Genomic DNA, 19443 nt, shown 5'->3' on the forward strand with positions numbered 1-19443 from the left:
TACACCTAGTAATTATCGTTGTCCCATTTGCTAAATGAGGCATTGATTTCATGACATGTAACCCTCGCTCGTCCGGGAGGCATGGTTATATAATTGTTGTTGTCGACAATTTTACTAAATGGGACGAGGCAATGCCTACATACAATGTTGACGGTATTACTACTAATCAGTTCCTTTTTAACCACATCATAGCACATTTTGGTGTTCCTCAAGCTATCGTGACTAATCATGGATCACATTTTCGTCAGCACATAATGGCAGAGCTGAATTCTCAGTTGGGCCTTCGTCATGATAGTTCAACTCCTTATTATCCACAAGCCAATGGCCAGGTTGAGGCAGTTAATAAAATTTTGATTACTATGCTTCAACGTATCATTGGGAAGCACAAAAAAGATTGGAATTTGATGCTATTCTCAGCTCTTTGGGCTTACAAAACTTCTTCTAAGATGACCACTGGATTCACTCCATTCTAGCTGGTGTATGGTTTAGAGGCAACTCTTCCAATTGAATGCAAAATCCCCTTGCTTAAACTAGCTATTGAACTTCTTCCGAATATGTTGCCTGAAGAGGAGTGGCTACTGTATCTTGAGAGGCTTGATGAGACTAGTCGCATTGCTACGATGGTCATTGAAGATCAAAAGAAATGGGTCAAAGCTCATTTTGACCAAACCTTTTCTCCTCGCACTTTTGCCGAAGGTGACTTGGTCCTTCTTTATGATCAATCCAACGATAAATTGGGAGCAGGAAAGTTCGAACCCATGTGGAACGGGCCCTACATCGTTAAGTGTGTCCTACAGAAAGGTGCCTATGAGTATGTGATTATGAGGGAAATACTTTATCACAACCCCGTAATGGGTTGTATCTTAAGAAGTATTATGCATGAAATTCGCATAATGACTTTTGTACATTAGTGTGTTAATTCATTAGTATGCCCTTTTTCTTTTTGGTGTGCTTGTTTGCTTTGTAGACATGTGTTTTTCTACTTACCATGTGTTCAACTTATTTTGCAAATTTCATCAAGCCATTATGTTGGTTTTGTTGTTGGTGCTTGTCGTAGCACATGAAACATTTCTTCCGCAGCATGGGTACTCTATAACCCTAATGGCGAGCTGATTAACTTACAAGGTATCTGCCTTAGTTGAACAACCAATAATATGGTTGAATATAGTGCAGTTATTGAACTCTTGTCAGAAGTAGCTTCTCTTGCCATTATGGATTTATTTTTCAAGCTAGATTCACAGCTCATTGTGTTACAATTAAACAATCATTACTCAGTGAGAAATCCACAAATATTGTGTATGTATCTACGTGTTAGATTGCTAGAAATAAATTTTGATTTCATCGCATATCAACATATTCCACTTAATTTAAATACATTAACAGATGCATTAGAAAATTTTGTCCTTGATAGGAATTTGTGTCATTTATAACATTTGTCATGTTATGTGTTAGCTACCTATACCAATAGGTTTCATATTTCATGATTGGCTATGGAAGGTCCAAATATGCTCTGCTTTGATGATTCAAAGATCACATATTTCCCAGAGAATCTGATCTGTCCTTCTAGCTTGGTATGGACTTAAAATTTTGATGGATGGTCCAACAGTCTAATCTGGATCATTCCATGGTTTAAATTTGCAGTTGTAGAATAGAGAAAGGAAGTCTGTCCAAACTGTTTAATCTTGGCAGACAAATAGTTCAGGTAGAGAAGAAAAGGCTCCCAACAGCTTAATCTGGGACCTTGGAAGGGATAAGGGTAGAAGTAGATAGGAAAAACAAAGAAAAAAAGGCCAAAGAAAAGAAAAGGCGAGTAAGGGTTTGTAAGTCCAAGTGCACCCTCCAAGGAGAAATAAAAAATGCTAGGTAAGTAGCTGGGTAAGTAGTTGGGGTTGCAGAAAGGTTGTCTTTACCATTGCACATATGTTAACTGTGCTTACCAGAGTAAAGTCAATTAATTGACAAGGTGTTCACCTCCATCAAGTTACAGCAAGGAGCATGACTAACCTCCCCCTTTCCCCCTTCCATTTCATTCCTAACATCCCCTCATCAGCTGAGATTCATAGAAGAACATCATGGTTTCATGGTGGTTCTTGCTCATTCAAAAGCCACATTTCTTGTCTAAAAATCTTTTCATTTTGATCTACTCTCTAAACTAAGTAAATTGCAAATAAACTTAGTGGTATCCCCTTCATTTGCCTTCCTCATCCATATTAACATCTAATTTTACTATATAACTCCTCTATCATACCTTTCCCCTACTAGTATTAAACACCATGGTGTATAAATCCCAGCATTATCTACATATTCTCCTTTTGGCATTATAGCCAAATAAAGTTCTAAGGGGACTTCAGTCCATCTGGGACTATGGTCAACCTTGTCTTGGATGTACTCTAACCTCTGGTTATGAGCAGAAATCCTTCCCCCCAACCCTCACCGTCCCTCTGCTAAAAAACACACAAAAACCCCTTTTTCTTGTATAAACCCTTGCAAAAAACCCAGAAAACCCAAAACACTACGAAAAAACCCATTTTTTATAGTCCTCCGCCCCAAATATTAAATTAAATATTTTATGGTGCCGGCGGGACCCCCCCCAACCTGCTCGATCCGTTGGAGAGCCCGCCAGACGTCCGATCTCCACCGCCCAGATCTAAAGGTGGGCGGTCATTCTCACTCCCCGAGCTGCCGACCTTTAGCGTCCGGGGAAAGTGGTTTTGGCCATCCCGTACAGGGGACGCGTGGCAGGCGGTGGGGTTGTTCGGAGCCCCCCTCCCCGTTACCGCCTTTGCCCAAAGGTGGTGCAGGGAACCCGCTTACCGCCACCCCTGTTACCGCCCTCCCTCCTACGTCATTGGCGCGTCACCCTGACGTCACCTCACCAGTGCCCGCTCCAGCGTCCCGTGGCCCTCCACGCGGACCTGCCACCGCATCCGCCCGCCACCACGTCCTGCCACCCTGGCAGACACCTCCGCTGCCACGTCACCTCCGTACCCGGGTCCCGCCATGACGTCATGCTGACGTCATCGGCGGAAAAGCGCCAAATGCACACTTTTGCCAAAATTAATGTTTTAAACGACTAAATAAGCCGTTTTCAGTCATTTTCGTGCAAAAGAGAAACTATCCGTTGCCAACAGCTACCGCGAATTTTCTCAGCCAGCCATCAAATTCGACAATTCAACCGCTGAAAGTTCGGAATTTGACGGCACTAAGTTTCCACAGCCCAGCCCGCGAGCTTCCAAGGCGGTTTTTCCAGGTATTTTGCCAGTTTTCCCACTTTGCCCCTGCATTCCAATTCTCTGTAAAAATCACCATTAAAGGACTGGTAAAACCACTTAATTCAGTTCTGCCTGATTACCCAAACTAAACCCAAGCAATCTGCACCATCCCTAAACCACAATTCGACATTGGAGCGATCAGTCCGCGGGCTAAAACTGTAAAATTGCCCCCGAGGTGCTCGGCATTGTTCCCTTTTGCCGAGTACAGGCCACCTGCATTCTTTATAAAAAGAAACATCAATATCTCTGCAACTTATCTATTAAGCAATTCACATCCCTGTGAATCTTGCATCAACTCACAAACCTGTTTGCCTTTATTCACTAAAAGAGGACACCAGACGGTGTTTACAGTTCACCTGCTACTTAAGTCTTTATAGACTTGTCAAGCCAGTACCTCCACCTGCACAAATTCAGATTATAGCATGGCAGCCTCTGCTTCCTCTTCCCTCAGTGCAGCTCCATTAAATCAAACCAACAAGCAACTGGAGGCCTTGCCATTCATTGACAAAGATTGTCTCATTGAGGACTTTGAGGGAGACAGGGACTTCTTGAAGATCTTCACTCAACTAAGGGAAGATTATAAGGATGGGCATGGTACACATGGGATATGGGAGTCAAACTTGCCCTATTACTGTCTCCCAGCTGTGAATGTTTTCCCTGAAATCATTCGCCTATGTGCTGAACACTATGATGTCCAGCACAGAGCTGTCAATACTCCATCAAGGAGGATCCTCTTCTATATAAATGCTGACTCCATCAACAATATGTTACAGTTTGATCAGACAGAGTTGCTGATCCCGTTCTCCACAACTTATTTGCTGGAAACTGGTGATAAGATGACCAGTGAGGAGCTGCAAAAGGTCACCCAGAACTTCATGAGACCTGAATGCCAGCCTACAGGGCCACCTCCCTATCTGAGGGAGCATTTCGATGATATAGGCAGGCTATTACTAGACATGATAGCCTATGTATTGGGATACCAAAACAGTGAGCATGTGGATAAATCCATGCTAGTGTTGCTGTCTGCTTACAGCCCGCGTCAACCCCCTGCCCGAAAGTATAACTTTGCTAAGTTTATAGCCAATAAGATTCATGATCAATCAAGCAAAGTGGACAGACAGGGGGTCTTCAGATACTCAGCTTACATCTACCATCTGTTCATGTTTCATCATTCTGAAGCCTTCCCATGCTACATCAGAAGGCTGGATAGTAAAGGGGAGAGAAGATCTGTCATTTTCTGGACCTCAGTTTATCATAAAGTCACAAATTCACCCTATACCTACTGTGAGTTTGTTGACCAGTTTGTATACCCAGTCTCTTGCATGCTGATGAGGTCCCCTCCACCTAGAATATCTAATGAGATCAAGAAAGCTATGCAGCTATCTAAGAAGTACAAAATAGGTGACTGGTACCTATATGAACACCATACTGTGTTCAGAGTATATGGCTGTGAGCTCTGTCCATTCAGGCTCCCCAAGTATGTACCTATGAGATTATTTGCCTTGGAGTATTACAGGCAATTAATTCAGTCAGACCTCACCCATTTCCACAGCTCCAAGAAAAAGGCCCACCTTAATTTCAAAAATGAGTTGGGCCCCTTCATTATGAACAAGAAGGAAGGATGGGAATCTGCAGACTTGATCCTCAAAGACAAATATAAGTTGTCCTATAGTTTTCGATGGGTCCCTTATGACCCTCAAGGTTTCATCACTGCTAGGAGAAACAAGTACAGACTCCTAGGTATTAAGCACTGCCACTACCCACACATAGAAAAGTATGCCAACTTGCAAGAATGGCAGCTGGACACTCTAGTGGAGAGTTTAACTGATGAAGAAAGAATGCTTAAAAACATGAAAGAGCTTGAGAATACTATTGACCTGGATTATGTGCAGCAGGTACCTTTTAGGCTGCCTCACTCAGCGGGAGAAGGGACCTCAGTGAAAAGGACAGCACCACAAGCACCCTCTACATCGGCAGCAGCAGTGGATAAAGGCAAAGGCATAATGGATGCAGAACATGAAACACTGAAAGAGAAGGCAGCCCCCTCAACTGAACATCAAAATAAGCAGCAAAATGAGCTGCAGAGGGAGGAACAAGCAGAGCAGCAGAAAGATCAAACTCCACTTCTGCAAACTGAGACTCCTACAGCACCTATTTTGCAAACCCCAGCCCATGAGGAGAGGGGTTCTAAAAGAGAAAGAGAAGTGTCCGCTCCTATTAGTGGACCTTCCCATCAGCCAGAGGCCAAAAGACAAAGGGCAGTTTCCCCTGAGGTGGAAGACATTACTGAAGATGTCTTAAACAGCACAGGAAAGGCCAGGGAGGGAAGCCAACATACAGGGACAAGCTCCTTTCAGCAGGAGCAGACTTTACAGCTTGGTTTGGAGGTGTCATCCTCATCTCAGCAAAGCCAGAAGCCTAAAAGCACTAAGGCATCTTTTAAACAGATCAAGGCAGCAAATGAGTTATTAAGGGCTGAGGTTTACAAACAGTTCATAGATGCTACACCAGCCCAGCAGGAAAGATTGATGTCGGTCTATGACTTCGAGGAAGAAAAAATGATATTCAGCCATTTCAAACCCAAGGGGCCACAGCCAATGACAACTGCAGATTTCATCAAAACAAGGGTGGAGGTCCTAGCTAAAGACATACATCCTATGGACCAGATTGAACTCCACAAGCAGACTGGGGAGATGGTCTATGCAACATTGGTAGAGAAGGCCACACTGGCCCATGAGCTGAAAGATTCCTTGAAGAACACAAACACTCAGCTAGATTTTGAGAGGATGTCCTCTAAGGCCAAGGATAATAGAATAAAGTCTCTGGAGGAGATTATTATTGATCTAGGGCATGATCCTAGTGATCCAACAGGTGTAAAGGCCCTTATAAAGAAGAAAGATGATGATCTGAATGCAATGAAGAAGAGGTTGGGGCTGTTACCTACAAAACACCCTCAGACAGCAGAACTACAAAAAGAAAAACAGCTTAATGAACAACTTGACCTCCTTCTACAGCAAGATCAGAGGATCAAAGAATTGGAGAAAGAGCTGGAAGGAACGCTACAAGACAAACAGGGAGAATCTACACTCCAGGCTCCTCCAACAGCTTCAACAATAGCAACAACTTCAGGGGCAACAGTGGCCCCCACAACAGAAGCAGCAGGCACAACAGCAGCTCCAGATGCACACCCGAGCGTAGAAGAATTGACCAAGGCTGTCAAGGCAATGGAGCTCCAGGCGGATGAAATAAAGAAAGCAAAAGAAAAATTGGCAGAGATAGATGCCAAATATGATAAATCAAAGGTAACAGTAGCAGAGCAGAGCAGAGAAATTAAGGTCCTGAAGGATAAGATAAAGGCCCTGGAAAAGGAGCTCAATCTGGAAAGTACCATGGCCGACATAAAAAAAAATTTGTGGGGTAAGATTACCCAAGCTATCACCAAGCAATGGAAATCCATCAAAACAATCCATGAGTACATGGATTTAATTGGCCAAGCACAGACAGAAATCCAGAGAGCCAAAACAGTGCTGGGAAACAGACCTGAGCAGGCAAACCAACTAATAGATTTTTTGAACAGGCAAGACAAAGAGGAGCTGGCAACCATTGGCATCGTCAACAGAACAGAGGCCATCCTCACAACTAAAAAGGTGCTAACTCTCAGAAGTTATGTACAGACTGTAGAAAGAAAATGCTATGAAATACAGGCTGAGGTGGAGGAGTATAAACTCAAAATGGGAATGCTGCAAGCAAAGGGATTGCCTGGCCTGCTGAATAGCACAGGGAAATTGATTTCCAGAGATCAATTCACCAACAAGATGTCTACTTACATTGAAAATCAAATCACTGCATCTGGCAGTACTCCTGAGGAAACAGGGCCCCCAACAGGACAGAGCTTGTACACTAAACTTGAAGGCCTATTCTTCATTGAAAGTGAGGCAAATCATTTGTTTGAAACTCCTCCTAACTTTTGGCGGTATACAGAGGCCGATGAGACTCTAATAAAAATTCGGAGACATCAAATTCCTAAGGAGGACTGGTGGCAGGCCATGCTCCAAATTTTGCCACGATAGCTTCAAGTCATTCGGCCGCTGACAGCTCCAGGTCACCAGAAGACAGACAGCAAAAAGGTTAGCGTTTAAAGAGTGGCCAAAAAGTGACTCATCACATAGACAATGACGGCTAGCCAAGTTTTGAACAACGTGTCGCCAACCGACGCCAATTGCCACCAAGTCAACAGTCTCTGACCATTTTTGACAGCTAAGGGACTAAAAGTTATTACAACATTTACTCTTTCAGCTGCTGCACTCCAGCAGTTGGTAGGACATTTATGGAGCATTTACTCTTCATTCAGATATTTTCTAATGTAAATTTGTATATATACCCCCCTTAGTAACGCATAAGGGGTTGGTAAATTTTACTCTGAGGCATGTATACTCTGTACTTTCAGAAAAGTTTAATACAAAGAGCAATTCCAGCTCAGTGATTTCCTGGAACTCTGGTGTCTTGTTGATAATCTAAGTGCTGTTGCAGAAACCCTGCGTTGTCTGGTGGAATGATATGTTTTCTTTAAACTCTGTTTTGTTTCCCTGTATTATTTCATTTTCACGTTTTCATCATATCTAGCAATAAAGAAAAGGAATAGTTCAGGACATGTTTCTTCACACCCTGTGCTCAATCTTATATTGCTGCAAATGTTTTCTTCAGAATTAAAACAGACATGAATTCTTAAATGCTCATGTTATATTTAATTCCATATAGTGAAAGTTATCTAGAAATTCTTCAATGCTTCCAGGTAACAATCGCTTTCTTTCATATCAGATTACAGAAAGATTCTTAATTGCCTTTCTTATCCTGACCATATCACACCAAAACTCAATTCCAAAGCATTGTTTCCCAGACAATTATCCTGCTCTGCAGTTTCATTACGGTATCAACACAGCACACCAAACCAAAGGACCACCGACTCCATTGCCCAATGTTATATAAGATTTGGTAAGAGCATACTAGTTTAGACTGAACCTTTTCCAACCAAACAATTAAACCAAAACCTGAGCATAATAGCTAGCCTAAAACACCATCATAACAGAGACAAATCATTAAGAGAGAGCCCTCTCTGATCACAGTTTGGCTAGAAGCTGTGATCCAAAGATTGGTTAGTGGTTACCCCGGCCATATTCCCTTGGGAGTCATAGGGAACAACCTGGGTGTTAACATAAATGGCAACTCCGCTGGGGAATTTTAGGTTTTTTCAATTACTATCTATCTTCCAAAGCTACCATCAAGCCTGAAACCAGCCAAGAGGCCTTAGAACTATTTCTGTACCACAGTGACAGCTTTAGGGAAGAGCTAGATAGGGAATCTTCATCTTAGCTTTGAAACATATATAGCCATTCCAAAATCTTCATCCAGTCCTTGCATATATAAAAAATTCCTATAAAAAGTCCTGAAAAACAGTTAGAAACTGGCTCCTAAGAAAAATCCTCGACATACTAGGGCTAATCCTGACCCTAATCCACCCATCATTGTTGATAATCCAAATACCATCCCTAGAAATATTAGGAGGCAGCAAAGGCAGGACCAACCTGCTGATTTAACCCCTCGTACAGTTCATCCCAACCCCATTTCTACTCCAATAAAAGTTCTTTTCCGGTCCACCCCTAGTTCCCCTAGTTCACCATCCACTTCTCACAGTGCTCCTCTCACATCTTCATCCACTGCACATATCCCCTTGAACCACACTTTAGGTTCAGCTTCACCTGTTACCCCTGTGGTACCCATCGTTCTTATAATCCCAGCTGCACCTGTTAATCCTCTAAATCCTGTAAATATGGCTAACAGATATGCACCCTTGCAGATACCAGCTAATGCTGCAGCTTTACCTCAAGATTACCAAAGCAAAATATTATATTTTGACTCCAATGGCTCTCTAACAGCTGTCCAGCATGCCAAGAAGATGCAAGACCATTTTGAGACCTATGAAATAGATGATGACAGCGTCAGAATGAGGATGTTTGTTCAAAGCCTAACCGGGGATGTAAGGACTTGGTTTAGATCTCTGAATGCAAACTCCATTGCAACTCCCAATGATCTGTATCAAGCCTTTACTACCAGATGGGAGAAGAAGAAAGATCCCCTGCACATACTTGCAGAATATGAAACAATCAAGAGAGGTCCGCAAGAGACCGTCCTGGAGTATTGTGCTAGATTCAACAATGTGTACAATGCAATACCACAAAACCTAAGACCTCCTCCTGATTTAGCCTTGTACAAATTCCCTGATGGATTTGATCCTGACATGGCATATCAGTTGAAGGAAAGAGAACCTGAAACCCTTGAAGACGCTCAAAAGGCTGTTGTCACAATGGAGGCAAACCTGATTGCCAAAAGAAACAGGGCAAGGTTAGAAAAGAGAAGCATATACAAAGAAGAGCCTACAGCCCTTGATCAAAAACTTGATGCAATACTTAATGGTATGAAGAGATTGGGTGATAGGGTAGAATCGGTTGAGAGAAAAGCATCATGGGAAGCACCACAAAACAATCCTCCTAGGAATCCAAATTTTAGGAGAAACCCAAACCCAAATATTGGCAAGGCCAGTACTGACCAAGACATAAGACCCCCTTTCCAAGAAAATTATGCGGAAACTTCAACATCAACTGAGCCCAATGAAGATCCTGAGATTAATTTAATGGGTCTGGATGGTGAGAGTCAAGTTTTCTTAACACAAGAGGATCATGAGGATGATGAAATCAAACTGTTCCAAACTAAATCAGGTGAATCCTTTGACTTCAAACAAGGCTATGACACTGCTGTTTATGAAGTCCATAAACAATACAAGCTGAGGAGCAGAACTGTAAATGTTAACCAGCCTGAAAAGAAAAAGGATAATCAGCAGCCCGAAAGAGTCACAGGCACAGAACCTAATGACAAAGTAAATTCACATACACAAGAAGTGATTGTTGAAGAGATCACTGAGCCACTGTCCTTAAGGCAGCGGTCTCTGGACACTTCGTCTTCTCACCCTAATTTAAATATCGCTCCTCAAGAGATGAGTAAAAGGGATAAATCTCAAAGTCAAGACAAAAATCAAGAAGAAGATTTAATGAATAGGGAGAGGACTGTCACCTATAACCCCAGGACCCAATCTGAAAAATCCTTTGATCTAGAAACTGAAATTGGCAAAATAAAGATAGCTATTCCTCTCGTGGAACTAGCCAAGCATGACATCTATAAACTATAGATCAAAAAGTCCCTTCAACTCACCAGCAACATAGATGATGTCAATGTGCTGGATGACACTCCAGAATTGTTATTTGGCCCAGAAGTGGATGGAAAAACAATAGTCACAGGGGTACTACCGTTTTATGTCAGCCTACATATTCATTACAAAATACTACACAATGCAATGTTTGATTCAGGCGCTTCTCACAACCTTATGCCAAAAGCAGTCATGGAAAGACTGAATTTGGACATAACAAGACCATACAAAGACTTGTTTTCCTTTGATTCCAGCCAAGTCAAGTGCCTAGGTCTCATAAAAGATTTATGTGTGTCTTTGGTTCAATACCCAAACAAAACAATCCTAATGGATGTGGTAGTTGCTGATATCCCACCCAAGTATGGGATGCTGTTATCAAGATCATGGGGAGCTAAACTCCAAGGTTCCCTACAATTAGACATGTCATATGCCACCATCTCTGTTTTTGGGCAACCAAAAAGACTGTACAGAGAAACACTAATGAAATACATGGTCAGCAGTGAGGAAAAGCCTCAAAACTTTCCCATATATGCTATCCATTCAGACATAGACTCATACATTCTTTTCAATGACACCACAACTCCCTCAAAAGGTGAAGTTGAAACCAAAACACTCATACAAGAAGAAAACGTTAACGAAGGAAGTACCATCCATGAAACTTCAATCAAACATACACTAGACACTGCTCCTGCTCTAGTTGTGAAAGATTTTCAATCAACTGATGAAACTGTCCTAGAATACAAGCTAGAGAATAAACCCCAACTCCTGCTTACATTACCATCTCATGAACAAATCATCAAATCTCCGTCCCAACAGGACATTCTATGGTTCCTTGAATTTGACGGTGCAGTTAACAAATTAGGAGCAGGGGCTGGAATTTGGATACACAATAAAGAAAACAGCCATGCAGAAGGCAGGGCTTATAGATTAAACTTCAGGTGCACCAATAACATGGCAGAGTATGAAGCCCTACTACTAGGTCTGAAGCTAGTAAAGTCATTACAAGCTGCTAGGGTTTCAATCATGGGAGATTCTGACCTGGTCATTCAACAAGTGAAAGGAAACTTTGTCACCAATGATAAAAGATTGAGGTCTTATAGGTCTGCTGTTGCAGATGTACTAAACTCCTTCTTTGAATTCCAAATCACTAAGATTTCTAGGACCCACAATCTCCATGCACATAGTTTGGCAACATTCGCTAGCACTTGCAAATTGCCACTGGAACCCAACAACCGTTTTACAGCTGAAATTAAACACAGACCCTCTGTCCCAAACAATGTCAATGATTGGCAAGTGTTTGATGATGACAAGCAAATAAACAATTTCTTGACTTTGCAGCAAGAATTTTTAGGACTAAATATTGACAATGACAAAGCAAGTCAATCACAAATACAGTTTCAGGAGATTACTCACCCAATATCACTCAGGACAGCAAAACAAATGCTAAATCCAACTATTTTCGACAAGGCCAGCATTCAGCAAATTCAATCAATCAATTGTGAGGAAGTGGCCAATGCTGAAACTGAAATCATAGAGCTGAAAGACAACTTTCTACCAACAGGCCTGACTCCCCTAGAGGACATCTTTGATTCAAATGATATTCCTAGAAAACCAAAAATGCAGCCCTTAAATGCAGCCATTGAAGAATACAACATAGGTACAATTGACAAACCCAAAATAATTAAATTGTCTGCATCTTTACCTCCTGATCAAAAGCCAAAATACATTGACCTTTTTAAAGAGTTCCAGGATGTCTTTGCATGGAGTTATGAGGACCTAAAGTCCTACGACACCTCTGTTATCCAGCATACTATCCCTCTCAAGCCTGATCAAAAGCCCTTTAAACAAAAATTGAGGAGAATCAATCCTATGCTTCTCCCAGCAATGGAACAAGAAGTACAAAAAATGTTTAAGGCAGGCATCATAGCACCAATCAGATTCTCTGAATGGATCTCCAACTTAGTCCCTACAAGAAAGAAGACCGGTGAAATTAGGCTGTGTGTGGACTTAAGGAATCTGAACCAAGTATCCCTCAAAGACAACTATCCCTTACCTAAGATGGATCATATTCTTCAAAGAGTGGTAGGGGCCTCAAGGATCTCATTACTTGATGGATTCTCGGGTTTCAACCAAATCCTAGTACACCCTGATGATCAAGACAAAACTGCATTTACAACCCCATGGGGAACTTTCAAGTATGTTAAGATGCCTTTTGGGTTGAAGAATGCCGGGGCAACATTCCAAAGAGCAATGGATATTGCTTTCGCGAAGGAGATTCATGATTTCCTTGTCATTTATTTAGATGACCTCACACCTTTTTCCAAGTCTGACCAAGAACATTTGAGACAGATCTTCCTAACATGTAGGAAATATGGAATTTCGTTGAATCCCAAAAAATCCATGTTTGGTTTAGAGGAAGGTAAACTATTGGGCCACATCATCTCTAAAGATGGCATAAGAATTGATCCAGACAGGATACAAGCTATCCTACAAATGCCCCACCCAAGAAATATAAAAGAATTGCAAGGATTCTTGGGAAAAATCAATTTCTTAAGGAGATTTATCCCAAATCTGGCCGAGTTGATCAGATTGCTTAATAATATGCTAAAGAAAGATTCAAAGGTCAAATGGACTGTTGAAGCCAAGCAAGCCTTTGAAGGTATAAAACTGGCCCTTACCCAAACCCCAGTGTTGACTAATCCACAGTTTGACAGAGAATTTATCATTTTCTCTTTTGCCTCCCAACATACTATTGCTGCTGTTTTATTACAAAAGGATGACCAAGGAAATGAGAAGCCTATTGCCTTCTTCAGCAGGGCTCTTAGAGATGCACCTCTAAAATATCAAATTATGGAGAAACAAGCCTATGCTTTGGTCAAGGCCATTAAAGACTTTAGGATTTACATCCTTTATTCCCATGTTGTGGCTTGTGTACCAAGTCCTATTGTCAAAGACATTCTCACCCAAGAAAACTTAGAGGGCAGAAGAGGAAAATGGATTGCCAGCATACTAGAATTTGACATTGAAATAAAACCTACAAAGCTAATAAAAGGGCAAGGCTTGGCCAAATTAATGACAGAAACAAATTTCCAAGCCCTAGATATCAATCAGCTGGACAGTGAAACAGAGCTGGCGACTCCAAAGATCAATGTAGCCTTTGAACAATCTCCTTGGTACTCTGATATCTGTTATATCTTACAAAACCTGTGTGCTCCCCCAGGACTGTCCAGAACTAAGTGTAGGTTCTTAAAAATGAAAACATCAAGATTTTGTGTGATGGATGGCAATTTGCTTTGGAAAAACCATGAAGGTATATTGCTGCACTATTTAATTGAAAATGAAACTAACAAAATCATGGAAGAATTTCATGCAGGTCACTGCGGTGGACACTTGTACTGGAAGTCCACTGTGGATAAGATACTAAGGGCTGGATACTACTGGCCCACCATGTTCTCTGATATCAGGAAATTCTCAACCTCATGTCATAAATGCCAAGTGTTTGAGGGAAAAAGAAAGCTACTGCCTCTTCCCTTAAAGCCCATTGCAACGGACAGACCTTTTCAACAATAGGGCTTGGATTTCATTGGGGAAATTCATCCCTCATCTTCAGGACAACACAGATGGATTTTGACAGCCACAGACTACTTCACCAAGTGGATTGAAGCTGCCCCATGCAGACAAGCAAATGATTCAATAATCATTCAGTTCTTGGAAAACAACATACTTGCTAGATTTGGCTGCCCTGATAAGATAATTACAGACAATGCTGCTGCTTTCAGATCCAAAAAGATGGTGAATTTCTGCCACAAATTTCACATTATCCTGGGTCATTCTACTGCATACTATCCCCAAGGAAATGGCCTTGCTGAATCATCAAACAAAAGCCTGGTAAACATCATAAAGAAGGTGTTGGAAGAAAATAAAAAGAATTGGCATAAGAAGTTAGTCAATGCCTTATGGGCAGATAGACTGACAACCAAAAGATCAATTGGGACCAGCCCTTATGAGTTGGTTTATGGATTAGAGGCCAAGTTCCCCTCATCCTTAGGAGTGCCTGTTATGAAGCTTCTTCAAGAAAGCCAAGCTGAACCAAATGATATGCAAAGAAGGATTAATCAGATCATATGTCTGCAGCAAACCAGAGATCAAGTTTTCAGCAGAGTTCAAGTATTACAAGAAAAACTGAAGAAGGCCTTTGATAGAAGAACCAAAGCAGAAGATTTTAATGTTGGTGACAAAGTCCTCAAGTGGGATGCAAGAAGAGAAGAAAAAGGAAAACATGGAAAATTTGATTCCTTATGGAGAGGACCATTTGCTGTCCAAGCAGTACAAGGTAATAATACCTATTTCCTTAAAAGTCTAACTGAAACTGACTTGGATGAAGGTCCTGTCAATGGCAGGATGCTGAAGCACTATTTTGACTATTTCCCATAAGTGCAACCTGAGGTTCCCTTGTATATATGCAGATGTATATATTATTTTTGTTTAGATTGTAAAAATGCGGTTTTTTGAAGATTATTGACTATCAGCAAAAGGTAAATAGAATCAGAGGTCTACCAAGAAGAGAAGCACACAATTTGGCACTTCAAAGCAGCAAAGTTCAAGAATGATATGGGCAGCTAAAGAGCAAGGCAATCTGACCTGCTGTTCTTGGTCTTTCAAATGAAAAACCATCCCCATGTGGAGCCACTGTTAGCTACCTATACCAATAGGTTTCATATTTCATGATTGGCTATGGAAGGTCCAAATATGCTCTGCTTTGATGATTCAAAGATCACATATTTCCCAGAGAATCTGATCTGTCCTTCTAGCTTGGTATGGACTTAAAATTTTGATGGATGGTCCAACAGTCTAATCTGGATCATTCCATGGTTTAAATTTGCAGTTGTAGAATAGAGAAAGGAAGTCTGTCCAAACTGTTTAATCTTGGCAGACAAATAGTTCAGGTAGAGAAGAAAAGGCTCCCAACAGCTTAATCTGGGACCTTGGAAGGGATAAGGGTAGAAGTAGATAGGAAAAACAAAGAAAAAAAGGCCAAAGAAAAGAAAAGGCGAGTAAGGGTTTGCAAGTCCAAGTGCACCCTCCAAGGAGAAATAAAAAATGCTAGGTAAGTAGCTGGGTAAGTAGTTGGGGTTGCAGAAAGGTTGTCTTTACCATTGCACATATGTTAACTGTGCTTACCAGAGTAAAGTCAATTAATTGACAAGGTGTTCACCTCCATCAAGTTACAGCAAGAAGCATGACTAACCTCCCCCTTTCCCCCTTCCATTTCATTCCTAACATCCCCTCATCAGCTGAGATTCATAGAAGAACATCATGGTTTCATGGTGGTTCTTGCTCATTCAAAAGCCACATTTCTTGTCTAAAAATCTTTTCATTTTGATCTACTCTCTAAACTAAGTAAATTGCAAATAAACTTAGTGATATCCCTTTCATTTGCCTTCCTCATCCATATTAACATCTAATTTTACTATATAACTCCTCTATCATACCTTTCCCCTACTAGTATTAAACACCATGGTGTATAAATCCCAGCATTATCTACATATTCTCCTTTTGGCATTATAGCCAAATAAAGTTCTAAGGGGACTTCAGTCCATCTGGGACTATGGTCAACCTTGTCTTGGATGTACTCTAACCTCTGGTTATGAGCAGAAATCCTTCCCCCCAACCCTCACCGTCCCTCTGCTAAAAAACACACAAAAACCCCTTTTTCTTGTATAAACCCTTGCAAAAAACCCAGAAAACCCAAAACACTACGAAAAAACCCATTTTTTATAGTCCTCCGCCCCAAATATTAAATTAAATATTTTATGGTGCCGGCGGGACCCCCCCCAACCTGCTCGATCCGTCGGAGAGCCCGCCAGACGTCCGATCTCCACCGCCCAGATCTAAAGGTGGGCGGTCATTCTCACTCCCCGAGCTGCCGACCTTTAGCGTCCGGGGAAAGTGGTTTTGGCCATCCCGTACAGGGGACGCGTGGCAGGCGGTGGGGTTGTTCGGAGCCCCCCTCCCCGTTACCACCTTTGCCCAAAGGTGGTGCGGGGAACCCGCTTACCGCCACCCCTGTTACCGCCCTCCCTCCTACGTCATTGGCGCGTCACCCTGACGTCACCTCACCAGTGCCCGCTCCGGCGTCCCGTGGCCCTCCACGCGGACCTGCCACCGCATCCGCACGCCACCATGTCCTGCCACCCTGGCAGACACCTCCGCTGCCACGTCACCTCCGTACCCGGGTCCCGCCATGACGTCATGCTGACGTCATCGGCGGAAAAGCGCCAAATGCACACTTTTGCCAAAATTAACGTTTTAAACGACTAAATAAGCCGTTTTCAGTCATTTTCGTGCAAAAGAGAAACTATCCGTTGCCAACAGCTGCCGCGAATTTTCTCAGCCAGCCATCAAATTCAACGATTCAACCGCTGAAAGTTCGGAATTTGACGGCACTAAGTTTCCACAGCCCAGCCCGCGAGCTTCCAAGGCGGTTTTTCCAGGTATTTTGCCAGTTTTCCCACTTTGCCCCTGCATTCCAATTCTCTGTAAAAATCACCATTAAAGGACTAGTAAAACCACTTAATTCAGTTCTGCCTGATTACCCAAACTAAACCCAAGCAATCTGCACCATCCCTAAACCACAATTCGACATTGGAGCAATTAGTCCGCGGGCTAAAACTGTAAAATTGCCCCCGAGGTGCTCGGCATTGTTCCCTTTTGCCGAGTACAGGCCACCTGCATTCTTTATAAAAAGAAACATCAATATCTCTGCAACTTATCTATTAAGCAATTCACATCCCTGTGAATCTTGCAGCAACTCACAAACCTGTTTTCCTTTATTCACTAAAAGAGGACACCAGATGGTGTTTACAGTTCACCTGCTACTTAAGTCTTTATAGACTTGTCAAGCCAGTACCTCCACCTGCACAAATTCAGATTATAGCATGGCAGCCTCTGCTTCCTCTTCCCTCAGTGCAGCTCCATTAAATCAAACCAACAAGCAACTGGAGGCCTTGCCATTCATTGACAAAGATTGTCTCATTGAGGACTTTGAGGGAGATAGGGACTTCTTGAAGATCTTCACTCAACTAAGGGAAGATTATAAGGATGGGCATGGTACACATGGGATATGGGAGTCAAACTTGCCCTATTACTGTCTCCCAGCTGTGAATGTTTTCCCTGAAATCATTCGCCTATGTGCTGAACACTATGATGTCCAGCACAGAGCTGTCAATACTCCATCAGGGAGGATCCTCTTCTATATAAATGCTGACTCCATCAACAATATGTTACAGTTTGATCAGACAGAGTTGCTGATCCCGTTCTCCACAACTTATTTGCTGGAAACTGGTGATAAGATGACCAGTGAGGAGCTGTAAAAGGTCACCCAGAACTTCATGAGACCTGAATGCCAGCCTACAGGGCCACCTCCCTATCTAAGGGAGCATTTCGATGATATAGGCAGGCTATTACTAGACATGATAGCCTATGTATTGGGATACCAAAACAGTGAGCATGTGGATAAATCCATGCTAGTGTTGCTGTCTGCTTACAGCCCGCGTCAACCCCCTGCCCGAAAGTATAACTTTGCTAAGTTTATAGCCAATAAGATTCATGATCAATTAAGCAAAGTGGACAGACAGGGGGTCTTCAGATACTCAGCTTACATCTACCATCTGTTCATGTTTCATCATTCTGAAGCCTTCCCATGCTACATCAGAAGGCTGGATAGTAAAGGGGAGAGAAGATCTGTCATCTTCTGGACCTCAGTTTATCATAAAGTCACAAATTCACCCTATACCTACTGTGAGTTTGTTGACCAGTTTGTATACCCAGTCTCTTGCATGCTGATGAGGTCCCCTCCACCTAGAATATCTAATGAGATCAAGAAAGCTATGCAGCTATCTAAGAAGTACAAAATAGGTGACTGGTACCTATATGAACACCATACTGTGTTCAGAGTATATGGCTGTGAGCTCTGTCCATTCAGGCTCTCCAAGTATGTACCTATGAGATTATTTGCCTTGGAGTATTACAGGCAATTAATTCAGTCAGACCTCACCCATTTCCACAGCTCCAAGAAAAAGGCCCACCTTAATTTCAAAAATGAGTTGGGCCCCTTCATTATGAACAAGAAGGAAGGATGGGAATCTGCAGACTTGATCCTCAAAGACAAATATAAGTTGTCCTATAGTTTTCGATGGGTCCCTTATGACCCTCAAGGTTTCATCACTGCTAGGAGAAACAAGTACAGACTCCTAGGTATTAAGCACTGCCACTACCCACACATAGAAAAGTATGCCAACTTGCAAGAATGGCAGCTGGACACTCTAGTGGAGAGTTTAACTGATGAAGAAAGAATGCTTAAAAACATGAAATAGCTTGAGAAGACTATTGACCTGGATTATGTGCAGCAGGTACCTTTTAGGCTGCCTCACTCAGCGGGAGAAGGGACCTCAGTGAAAAGGACAGCACCACAGGCACCCTCTACATCGGCAGCAGCAGTGGATAAAGGCAAAGGCATAATGGATGCAGAACATGAAACACTGAAAGAGAAGGAAGCCCCCTCAACTGAACAGCAAAATAAGCAGCAAAATGAGCTGCAGAGGGAGGAACAAGCAGAGCAGCAGAAAGATCAAACTCCCCTTCTGCAAACTGAGACTCCTACAGCACCTATTTTGCAAACCCCAGCCCATGAGGAGAGGGGTTCTAAAAGAGAAAGAGAAGTGTCCACTCCTATTAGTGGACCTTCCCATCAGCCAGAGGCCAAAAGACAAAGGGCAGTTTCCCCTGAGGTGGAAGACATTACTGAAGATGTCTTAAACAGCACAGGAAAGGACAGGGAGGGAAGCCAACATACAGGGACAAGCTCCTTTCAGCAGGAGCAGACTTTACAGCTTGGTTTGGAGGTGTCATCCT

Source organism: Pinus tabuliformis, chromosome 1_1, assembly GCF_031772625.1.
Source record: "Pinus tabuliformis cultivar Carrire ecotype Pingquan chromosome 1_1, CPIR1, whole genome shotgun sequence".
Taxonomy (NCBI): Eukaryota; Viridiplantae; Streptophyta; class Pinopsida; order Pinales; family Pinaceae; genus Pinus; species Pinus tabuliformis.